Source organism: Furipterus horrens, unplaced genomic scaffold, assembly GCF_987537825.1.
Source record: "Furipterus horrens unplaced genomic scaffold, mFurHor1.1.pri manual_scaffold_3, whole genome shotgun sequence".
Classification (NCBI taxonomy): Eukaryota; Metazoa; Chordata; class Mammalia; order Chiroptera; family Furipteridae; genus Furipterus; species Furipterus horrens.
Window position 1 is genome coordinate 16,350,725 of NW_028327173.1, and position 12,839 is coordinate 16,363,563.

Consider the following 12,839-nt stretch of genomic DNA (forward strand, 5'->3'; position numbering starts at 1 on the left):
TGGCCCTTTGGTAGTTGTAGTTTCTGGAACTCGACACGGGCGCTTAAAAGCATTTCCCTCTTCTCTGTCCCGAACTATAACTCCCGTGGTGCACCGTGCAAGATTGAGACTTTCAACACTAGAACTACAATTCCCATAGTTCTACGCGGCCCTTTGTCGTTGGGTGAAACCGCCCAAGGCTCGCGATGCGGTGCGGTGCGATTTCTCCCCCTGGTGGTCAAGGAGCTGCCGCCACGATTACAAGCCTGGAGCGGAGGTTTCTGTATGTAGTCCCGGTAACAATCAGCCGCCTCACCGCTCCTTAAATAATTCCCGGGCTGTGCCAAAAAACAGCGTGGTTTCACTTTATTCTTACGGAGGGTGGCGGGGACGTTTTAGTTTATTTGTGTCCCTCAGCAGCGTTGTTGCCTTTGAGAATATGGGACATTATTCAAGTTAAGGGCGCATTTCCTACCAAAGTTTACCTGTTGACATGAGATTTTTTTCCATTGTCTTCCAGGAACCAGGAGAAACGTGAGAAATCGATCATCAATCCTTCAGTCTCCCAGCCCCTCCATCTGTCCTCACCTCTCTTGACCCTAGGCTGGTTCTTAGGGATATATTGGTGAACATGATACATCCCCAGCCTCGAAATAATTCACAACCTAGCAGAGGATTCCACCAAATAGATAATTACAACACAGTGATGCATACGCTAATGTTGAAAACGAAGGGGGTTGTGGGAGCCTTGAAAGGGGGCACCTGCACAGGGAGAAGTGGAGTCAGCAAGGCTTCTTAGAGCTCTTACCGAGAATTTAAAATTGAAAACTGGAGGAATAGAACGTAGGAGTGCATGGAGTGCGAATAATGTCTTATACTCTGCTGGAGCACAGTGTGAGGGATGGAGTGGAGAGAGAGACTGAGACCTGAGATAGGTAGGACAGCATCCTCAAGAGTCTTACCAGCTTCCATAAGAAGTTTGGGCCCTGGCTGGTGTGGCTCTGGATTAAGCGCCAGCCTGTGAACGGAAGGGTCACCGGTTTAATGCTGGGTTGTGGGCCAGGGCCCCAGTTGGGGGCGTGTAGCGGAAACTGATTGATGTTTCTCTCCCTCTCTTTCTCCCTCTCTTCCCTGCTCTCTGAAAATAAATAAATAAAATCTTCACAAAAAAAGAAATTTGGATCATTCAGGCAGCTCAAAAACTTTCAGTGGCTTCCCTACTACCTACTGAATGAAGTCCCAACTCCTTAACCTGGCATTCATGGGCCTTCCCCAACCTGGCCCCCCAACTTCCTCTCCAGATATGTTGCTTGAGCGCATCTCTGACAGGAATCCCTTCTTTTCTGCCTTGCTCTGCACCCAGCTGCATTTACCTCCTCACTATTCCCAAGAAGTATCAGATTCTCACAGTGACTCCCACATTCATGCTCTTCCTTCCCTCTGCTAGCTACACTGACTGCCCTGCCTGGTGTCCTAATTCCGTTGCCCTTGAAAATTCCTCTAGATCCTCCTTTTCTCTCCATGACGCTTTCCTGGTCCCTCCAGTTGCTGGAATATTTGTGTGTGCCTCTCATTTGGGGACTTACTTCACACTGCCTTGTGCCATCTCCTAGATGGGAGGTCTTAACTCTGCAATAAATTGTGAGCAACTTGAGGTCAGGTGCTGAGTCCCACAGCTGGTCCTTCCACCCTCCAACCCCACATGCCCTCAAATCACCGGTGTTCAGAGTCTGTGCTTTAGGCTTCCTTAGGCTCACTGTTCCTCCTGACACACTGCTGCCACCACCATCCTTCCAGGAGCCAAGATAAAGTCATCAGGAGAGAGTGATGGCAGCACTGCACTGTGGTAATTAAACCCTGGCTTTAATTACAGCTGTGGTTGGTGGCAGTGATGGCAGAACATAAAAAGCTTAGTGCAGAGCAGAGAGTGGCTCCCTTTGGTTAATTGATGCTATGCGGCTGGCCCAGAACATTCACGGCTAACCAGAGGCCCGAGTCATGAGATGGGCAGCTCGAGGTCTGCTCTAGACCAGGCCATGCTGGGGACGGTTGGCCCCTGAGTTTTAAACTTCCCAGAAACAGGGATGTCGCAGCTTCCTTTACCTCTTTTGTCACTGTTCAGAAGATCTGCCTTGGGCCCAAAGTATTTTGTGTTGCAAAATAAAGTGCTTGAGTGCAATTGTATTTTCTTCCAATCTAATCCCTTCTGGTATAAACACCCAAATGCTTTAAGTTTTCAGCAAGTGGTTGATTGTAGCCTTTTCATCATAGATCTCATCCCTTGTAGTTGGCTACAGTCCCACTCTGGCCTTTACCTTGTTGTAGTTACTTTAAATTGGTATTTGAGTGACCAGTTTTCGACTTCCTGCTCTCCCCCCTGATAATGGAGAAAATAAAATGGAATAAGCGTTGCTAAGAGAGTCACTTAAAATGGAGTCCGGAGGTCATTAAGGGGGTGGGCTTATGCATGTCTCAGGTCTCAGTTCTTGAAATTTTTGTTAAGTTGCTGACCTGTTGCTAAACTCAGCTACAGGCCGAGACAAACATCTGGGTCAATGATTGCTCTAAGGACATATATGGACCTCGCTTCCACCTCATCATGGTGTTCAGACCATCTGCGTTCTTCATCTTGAAAGGAACCAATCCATTTCGACAACCTGCATCCTCTTTTTACATAATGGGCTTAACCAATTTCAACTGACCTAGCCAACATCCTTCACATCATGGAGGACCAAAACGAGAACTGCATTGACACTTTTGCCCTTGATAAACCCTGCCTATCGTTGTTTCCTCTGGAGCACGATTTGGGTTGCTACCTGAATCTGTGCCCCCTGATCACCATTCCTCCTGTGCTCAGATAAATGCTTTTTATTCTTTATTACAACTTAAACCTTATTTTTTTGTTAACACCCTCTACCTGCTGAAGTCGGTGGACACTTTTTTTAGTCAAAGTATAATATGTGTATAATAAAATGTTAAAGTGCATTAATATTGGGTACAGCTTACCGCCCCCTTTAAAAAATTTGATGTAGAACATTTCCAATACCCTGAAAGGTTGCCTCATATTCCTTCTCAGTTTATAACCATTCATCCCCATTCCTCAAAGGAAACCACTGTTCTTCTTTCTATCATCATCAACTCGTCTGTGGGAAACAACATTCTGTAACTTTTGACAATAATATTTCATGCTCAGTGATCCATCAACATATGATACCTGTGTGGATGCCATTCTTGTCAAAGTCCACCAGAAATACACATCAAATTAAGTTGGATACTCACTGCAGGGAGGCAGAATGTACATGATGGGAAACTGGGGGTTATCTCAGAAAGAGGATGCAGAAAAGGCTTATAGGATTTGGGCACTTGTTAGATGATTTTGGGGAGGGTTTAAGGAAACAGGGCTTTGGTCTGGATTGAATGCTGTCAGGAAGTGGGGGTAATTCTATGACTGGGAATTTTAATGATTCATATCTAGAAGGTAGAAAGATGACTGAGGTTAGAGCAGTCAGTAAGAAACAATAGTCTCTTATATGAGGGTAGTCCTTTTTGTTCATGTGTTGTCCGCATTCATACATGATTCTGAAGTTGTCCTGTTTGTATATTGATCCACCAGGGTCACAGAGTGGGCTTGTCTGATGTGGATGTTCTGTGAAATTGTTTGTGTTCAGCCAGGGAATACCAAAGACCAGCTGTGAGTGCCAGGCCAGCTCCCAGCTATTAAAGACTACTTTTCTCTTTTTTATATATACTAACATGTGTTGATTGTCCTCTGGACCGGGTGCTGGGAGTATACAAACAATTTATCTTCATATCCTTAGGAACCTCATGTTTGCTGGGGAAAGTGGACAAGCCCAGGAAGCACAGAGAATCCCAAACAAGATGGATGCAAAGAGGCCCACTCCAAGACACATCATAATTAAAATGCCAAAGTTAAAGATAAAGAGAGAATCTTAAAAGCAAGCAAGAGAAAAGCAGATAGTTACCTACAGGGCTGTTCCCATAAGACTGTCAGCTGTTTTCTCAAAAGAAACCTTGCAGGCTAGAAGGAATTGGCAAGAAATATTCAAAGTCATGAAAAGCAGGGACCTATAGCCACAACTGTTCTACCCAGCAAAGCTATCATTTAGTATGGAAGGGCAGATAAAGAGCTTCCCAGACAAGAAAAACTAAAGGAGTTCATCATCACCAAACCACTACTATATGAAATGTTAAAGGGACTTATTTAAGAAAAAGAAAATCAAAACTCTGAACAATAAAATGGCAAAAAGTACACATCTATGAATAGTTGAATCTAAAAACAAACTAAGCAAACAAGAACAGAGACAGAATCATGGATATAGAGAGCATTTGGATGGTTGCCAGATGGGAGGGTGATGTGGGGGAATGGGTGAAGAGGTGAGGGGATTAAGAAGTACAAACAGGCAATTATAGAATAGCCTTGGGGTTGTAAAGTACAGTATAGGAAATGGAGCAGCCAAAGAACTTATATACATGACCCATGGACATGAACAACGGTGGAGGGATTGCCTGAGGGAGTGGGGGTGCTGGAGGAGGGCAAAGGGAGAATGATCAGGACAACTATAATAGCATAATCAATAAAATATAATTTTAAAATATGGACAAGAAAACAAATACATACCATTGGAAAGCACTATAGTTAAGGATCTAGGCTCTGGAGAGAGGCTATGAGTTTTAAATTCCAGATCTACCACTTACTACCTGTGAAATCTTGGGCAATGACTATTCTCTAAGCCTCAGTTTTCTCCTCTGTAAATGGGGATAACAATAGTATCTACATTAGAGAGCTGATGCACAAGGATTAAATAAACTAACCTATGAATCACTGATTACTTAAAGGGCTTGGATTTGACAGAGAGGGAGCAAAGGTGGATCAAGGTTTTGTGGGGCTTGAAGCTTACACAACTTGGGGGACCCTCTTTAAGAAAAATAATTTTAAAATACCTTACTTTTTCAGAATTTGAAAACATGATTGTGTGAATACACTGCAAGGTCCCTCTCAGGGCCTCAGAAGGGACTCTGAAGCTTAAATTTAATTAGCTTCTTTGTAACTCTGACTCTGAGAAGGAGCACAATTATGAAAGAGTTTTATTCTTTTCAAATCACTGCCTTCAAACTCTTCCAAAATATTTTAGCTGTGGCTTGAACCACCTCAAGCTCTCTTAGCTCTTTCTTGTATTATAGCCTGGAAGTTAGTAGGCAATGAGCTAGTAATAAAATAATTAATTGACTTGGGTCCTGAGCTGAATATAGCCGCACTGTCTGATGGCGGGGTGGGGCAAAGGTGTAAGGTCACCATAATGAGCAGGTATCTTCAGAATGAAAGATGAAGGAGGCAACTTCATAGAATATAATAGAATTTATTATAGGGTAATTTATCCACAGGAAGATTGGGCAGGCACAGACAGAGGGCACAATTTATTCTCCAGTAAACACTCTAGTTACTGTACTGTTTTTATAACTCAGGTACTAATGATTGACAAGACAAAGGAGCAAAGAATGCAGTAGTGCCAGTGGCCATACTATCACCAATTTGATATTCATCTCAGCTGTCATCTGGCCATTACTAACAAAAGTATTTATGGTTACATTTCAGGGAACACATGTAATCATTAACTAGAAGGCTTTGATGTGCTTACTAAGAACGGCAAGGTTGGTCAAAGGTCACAGCATGGGAGAACACAAAGATGGAGGTGGCTTTTGTCCACTTCTACATCTATACATGCACCTACCGTTTTCAGCATTGGGACCCAGCTGAAGTCTGGATGAATCCTCTTTTAACATCCTGTTAACAAATAGAGCATATGCTTAATAAAGGTCAAAAATAGGAACTGTACTTCTCTAGTGTTGTTACTATAATAATTCTTCCATTCCAAAAATATTTATTGGGCACCTAGTATGTCACAGGCAGTGGTGATCAAGCAGGAATAGAATTAAACCACATTGTGCTTTAATTCTTGTGAGGAGAGACAGATAGTAAACAAAAATATAACCAAGGTAAGTACATACTATGTTAAATGCTCTACAGAAAATAGGGTGCTTTGATGGAAAATAAAAGAAGTGAGCTACTCTCACCCTGGCAGGTGTGGCTCAGTGGATTGAGCACTGGCCTGAGAACCCAAAGATTGACAGTTCAATTCTCAGTCAGGGCACATGCCTGGGTTGTGGGCCAGGTCCCCGTTAGGGGGGGTGTGAGAGGCAACAGATTGATGTATCTCTTGTACATCGGTGTTTCTCTTCCTCTCCTTCTCCCTCCCTTCCCCTCTCTGTAGGAATAAATAAACATTCTTAAAAGTAAAATAAAATTTACAAAAGGAAGTGAGCTACTCTCAACAGGGTGGCCAGGGAAGGATTCTCCGAGCCGAGCCGGCATTGGCATTGGCACTGAGCCCACCACACCTCCATTTCTTGATTATCGGCTATGTGTCAGGTTGTTAGGAACTTTCAAATGTTTTCTCTCATTAAGTACTCCTGGGGAGTATGTTTTGTGCTTTCTGTTTTTCAGACAAGAAAACAGAGGCTCAAAGACAGTGTTGATACCTGCTTCACATCCCCTCCTCCATTCTCTGAGCTCCCTTACCAGAGTGGTAGTTTCTGGTACATTGCGAGCCCTGCCACTCAAGGTCCTGCTTCCTTGCCTCAAAGAAGGCATCTATGAACCAGCAAAGGAGGCATCCTGGGTCCCACCCCAAGGGCAACCTTCAGCCCTCAAGGTAATACATGCCTCTCCATTCTCAGATGGGATTATTCTAAGGTGCATTTCACACTGTCTCTCAGAGAGTCCCCAGAGGATCTGAACCCAGCTGTTCATGGAAGCAAGCTGCACGTAAAAGCACCCAATATTAGCTTTTCTCCCATCCCTGTCTCACCATCTTCACACCCTCCCTTCTGCCTCTTGAAGCCCCTTCCCAAACAGACTACCAGTACCCAAGCTGCTTTGGGAGAATTCAAAATAAGAGAGGACTTAAGTGACTTGCCCATGGCCACCAAATCAAGTGAGAGAACTGAAATTTGCATCCAGGTCCACACAGACAACATGGCAATGCTAACCTTTACGTCTCACGGTAAGGAGCCCGAAGATGGGACCGAGTCCCCATCCTGTCCTGACCCTGGCAGACCTTGCAGATCTCTCCAGTCTCATCTCCCATCTCCTTATTCTCAGTCCCCTCTCGCACCAGACTGCTTGGGGACATAAAGCTCTCAAACCTACCATGTCCTGTCACCCACTGTGCCTTTGCAAGTGCTCCAGTGTCCACCTTCACTCCCTCCCTGCCACCCTCCACCTGACGAACTCCAGTCGCCAGTGTCCAGCACTGGTGAGAATCGTGTCTGTGCCATGTGCTTGGCATACCTGATCTCGTTCAGTCGGCACAATGATTTTCAGACATCAGTAGCGTCATTCCCAGTTTGCAGGTCAGGAAACCATGGTTCACAGAGGCCAGGTGACTTATGCAAGGTCCTTGAGTTAATGACTGGCAAAGCCAGGATCAAAACCAAGATCTACCAGTCTGCTGCCATAACTTGATGCCTGGCTGGAGGAAAACGATAGGAATCAGGGTCTCTGAGGCTGCTCCAACATCCCCCACCCCCCATTAGGTCTAACTTTACAACTGAGGTGACATCCCGCAAGGCAGTCATCACAGCCCTAGCTGGGAGGAGTAGGGACTGCAGAGCCCAGAGGAAGGAGTTCAGGCTGAGGGAGCTTCCTGCAAGGGGAGGGGCAGTACATCCTGCCCACCCCACTTAGGAGGGGAAAACTTTCTACCTTAGGGCTCCTTCCATTCCTTCGGGAGTTTACTTGGCCTTGGCAATGGTCTGCTTCCCAGAATATCTCATCAAAAATTATTCTTGGAGGCTAGGCCAGTTCAGGGAGGACCAGGGGCCAAGGAAAGCCTGAATTCCCACTCTTAATCTTCTTTCCCTGGCTCCCAGCCTTGTTATGATCAGTCCCATCAAAAGTCTGGAAAGTTCTCCAGCCCGCAGAACATGAGCTCGCCTGGTGGGTACCAAGTTCTCAGCAGGTCTGAGAAAATGAGGATGGGATTGGGGAAGAACCCTTACCAACGATACTTCATCATTCCCTGCTTAAAATCCTTCAAGGATTGCTTTCAGCCTCCTTGGCAACAGTTGCAGTTGTATCAGAAGCCCAGGAGCCCTCCAAGGTCTGGATCAGCTTTTCCTTCAGCCAGTTAGATTCACTCCTTGCTCTCATCCAAATTGACGGGCCAGTCCCTAGACATGCAACCCTCGGCCATGTATTGTTTGTGCTGTTTCCACTTGCTTGTCCTGCATCCTTCCCATCTGCTTCCTGTCCAGTCTCTCAAACCCAGCAGGGTCGGCACTTCCGCTGGGAAATCCTTCCTAGCTGAATCCCTAACACACATCAACATTTCCACAACAGCACACGTGACAGTGCAGTGGAACAGCCTGTGTGTGGGTCTGCCTTCCCACACGACCGTGGGCTCCTTGGGGGCACGGATGCCATCTGATTGTCTCTGTGGGCCTAGCACAGCGCCTGGTACAGTGGGTGTTGGTTCAAAGAATGAGCTAACGTGTAAGAGGCACTGAGAGTGCTAGTTCCAAACACAAATGCCTTCAGGGTCCAAGTAAGTCAGGTGAGTCAGGATAGGGGGCAGGAGGGACAGTAAGTAGCTTGCCTAAAGCAATTGAAATTTGATTAAAGAAGATGGGTGGGTGGAATTTAGCTTCCGTTCAACACAGTAATAATAAAATAATAGTTATTTTAAACTTACTCTGCACCAGAAGATAAGGCACAGTGACTCAGAGTGTGGACTCAAAATGAGCTGCTAGGTTCGAGTCCCAGCTCCCCTGCCCGTTAGCTGTGGGACTTTGGTCACGTCACTTAACCTCTCTGAGACTCCATTTCCTCACTTGCAAAATGGAAATAATAATAATAATACCTACCTTGTAGGATTGTTGCGAGGATTCCAAGAGTGAACACAGACAAAGTACACATGCCCGACACATGGCAATCACCTAGCTGTTATTACTCCTGGATGGTGAGTGTTCAGAGAAGGCCTCGTGTGAACTGAGCCCTCCATGTCAATAAGGAGCCACTGTGCTGGGCTCTGGGAGAAGAATGTTCTATGGAGAGGGAACAGCCGGGTCCTTAAGTGGAAACAGCTTTGCTGGGTCTGAGACACAGAAAGAAGGCAGTGGGGCTGGAGCACAGTGAGCCAGGGCGGGGGACAGGAGACAAGGTCTGCAGGGCAGGCCACGGCCAGATCATGGAAGGCCTACTAGGCCATGGAAAGAAGCCTGGATTTTATTCTGTATGACGGAAGCCATTGGGGAGTTTGTTTTAAATTATAGATTTTATTTATTTACTTTTGAGTAAGGGGAAGGGAGGGAGGGAGGGAGAGAAACATCAATGCATGAGAGACACATCGATTGGTTGCCTCTCACACGCCCCCAACCAGGGACCTGGCTGGAAACCCAGGCATGTGCCCTGACTAGGAACAGAACCAGCAACTTTTCGTTTCCCAGACTGATGCTCAATCACTGAGCCACACCAGCCAGAGCAAAATATAGATCTTATTTTTATTTATTTATTACAACATTATTTAGGTATGATGAAGCCAGCAGGGCAGGAGACAACTGCCATTGAAAAGACAGTTAGCCTTGGCTGGGTGGCTCAGTTGGTTGGAGCATCGACCTGTGTACCAAAAATGTTGCGGGTTCGATTCTTGATCAGGGAACATACCTGGATTATGGGTTTGATCTTCACTCAGGAAGTCAGGTGTGGGAGCCAACAGATCAGAGTTTCTCTCTCACAATGATGTTTCTCTTTCTCTCTCTCCCCCATCCTTACTCTCTAAAATCAGTAAACATATCCTTGGGTGAAGAATTAAATTTAAAATATATTTTAACAAGAAAAAAGACAGTTTGTTATACTCGCGGATCCTAAGAGGAGGAATCACACCATGCCCCTGATGGCCACATGTGGTCAGTAGACAGAAAAAGCAGAGGGAAAACGTGAACCAGAGTTTTTATTGTGGTTTCCATGGAAAGAATGGATGGGACAGCGTAAATTGGCTAGTATGAATAATTTCAGTGAGCTCTGAGGCCTAGGAGCTGTACCCAGTTGTCTGGTACCTAGTCCTGGGGTGACGAGGGCAGGGGGGTAAGCTTCCTGAGTTTGAGTGCCCACTAGAGGGGGTGACTGGGGCTCTGGGCTCTGGATTGATTGCTTTGCATTTCATAGGCAAGCTCAAGGGTGAGTCAGTTACCACCTCTAGGAATTGGCATAGCCTTGGGAGGAGTCCCTCCAGAATCAACAAGCCACCCCCAACCCATGTCAAAGCATCAAAATACAGAAACTAAAAAGATATGGTTAACCCAGAGTTACAGCCAAGGAGGGATGGGGCTTACATTTTAACAAATCTTCTGGCTGCTGTGAGGAGTCAGTATTTCAGTAAGACAAGAGGAAAGCAGTGGCCAGAGGCCAATCGAGGTACACAGTGATGGTGGCTTGTACAAGGTGGAGAGAGGGGGGAGGGCACCAGGCTGGTGTCAGGGTTTGTTCAGAGGTGAAACGGACAGAACCTGATGGACATCTGATGAGGCCACCGGCTGGATTACACAAGGCAACTTGAGGCCCATCCCTTCTTATTTCTGGGTTTTGTGCCTGTGCGCCGCTCCTCCGCCCCCATTATGGACTGTACTATCTCACTCTTCTGATGCTAATGGCATAGCAAAGTGATTCTAGGAAATGCTGCTTCCAGATTAGAGATAGAAATAAAGTGTCCAACATAGTGCCTGGCACATAGTAGATATCCAACAAATTGACAGCCAGTCAAGCAGGTCTGATATGAGATCATGGTTTGGTTTACTATCCACTACCTGGGTTCACTTCTCTGCTTCTCCTCTTATCTGGAAGCGAAGTTAAGAGCACCTAGCTCTTCTGGTGGTTGTGAGGATTAAATGAGGTGGTGTATGTGAGGGGTCCAGCCTTTGCAGGGGCTCCAACAATTGCCATTAACTATCATGTCTTAAGGAATGTCAGTCTAGGCCAGGCCCCAGAGGTGGGGCCCAGACTTCAGACTTCTAGAGAAAAGGGACTGAGTCCCCTGCATCTCCTCCTGGAAGCCCACCTCTGGGCCTGATTCCTTCCCCCAGCTCTCACCTCTTTGCTGTGTAGCTCCTCAAAGAGCCAACAGAAAGCTGTGTTTACTCTGCCAAGTGGCATCCCCAGGGAGGGAGGAGAGGAGAAATAAATCTTCCTGCCTCTGCTTTGGAAAGCAGACTGATAATTATCTGCCTGCTAGGTAAACATTTGCCAAGCTGGTCCATTGATTAACCCCTTGGCACCCAGGGCTGAGGTGAAGTTGTCTGCATGTGGGTTGCTCTGGGAACTTAGAGGAGGCTAGGCATAGCTTCCGGAGCCTTCAGAGAAGATCCAATTCAGGTTGAAACACTCAGGAGGATGGAACAGAATGACTTGGAAACCAGGGTTTGAAATTTACTCTCCTTGGCCTGTCCAGCCCTGCTTTCCACAAGACCCCTGTCCCAGGAATGCAGACCCCAAAGGAGCAGTCAGGGCAGAAATCCTATTCAGCAGTTTCAAGCAGGGATGCTGTCCTAGTGTGAGGGGCTGCTCATCTCAATCCCCTCTGGCTTTCTGCACCCTATGGGAAGGACGGACCCATTCCCCACGGAAGGGGAGCCCAGACCCTCAGTCGTGTCTAGATGCGGCTGGTTAGAAGGTTGCCTTGGGCTGACTGTAGTTATTCACATGAGTGCATAACTGGTCCGCTTGCCAAGCACTTTCCACATGTTACCTCATTCAGCCGCGATACAGTAAATTTGCGAAGCAGGACTTAGCTCTCTGCGGTGCAGTGGTTTGAATCCAGGTTCTGTTACTCATTGGTTGTATAGCCTTGGGGCAATCACTTCACCTTTTTGAACCTCACTCACCTCACCTGTAAAATGGGGAGAATGGCCACTCCTCTCCCTCTCCATTCCACTCTCCCCACTCTTGCAATTTTGCTTCAAGGCTTAAATAAAATCATGGGTCTAAAGAGCTTAACAGTGCCTGGGGCAGGTTCAGCAACTTTGTCAGCTCCTTCCTTGAATTCCCCATTTTACAGAGGAGGAAAATGAGGCTCAGTGAGCTATACAATTACACTCATTGGAGTGTTTTAAAAAACTATTATACAAATGCATAGGGAACACAAGTCAAAGTTGTATTTCACTTATTCATGAAGCAGCTGTCAGGATGACAAAGCTGGTTCAGAGAACTGACTGACAGAGTCAAAGAAGCATAGAAAATGCCGGAAGAAGGTTGCCAGTCAGATTCCAGCTGCAAATGTCCTACAAGAGTGTGATCCGTGACCTTTGGACTTTAACCTATAACCCCCACTGATCAGAAATCATTTGTAATACTATGATTGGATATCTGTTTCCTATGAATTAACATCTTAGTTCTCAGACTTATAAAATATCTGGGCCTGAATACACAGGGAGCTGCATGACCCTTGAGGACATGTTTGATGATGCCCCATGAAGATCATCACACAGTCTCCTCATTGCCTCACTTCTAAGTTTTATAAACTTTTCCTTAACAAGGTCAAGTGTTAGAATGATGGGAAGGGGAAGGATTAACCTTCTGAATTGTGTCAGGATTACTTCTGAGCAAGAATTCCATATTTTTGCTCTTAGAAAGCCTAGTCCTGCTACCATGTTAGGCTGATGGTGAGAAATTGAAGGCCCAGGAAGAGGGTGTGGCTTGTCCAGGGTCACATACCATGCCTAGGGAAGGAGCAAAAGCCATAATTGCTCCCCTTACCCCCATCTGAGTCCTCTGGGCTACATCTCTTGCC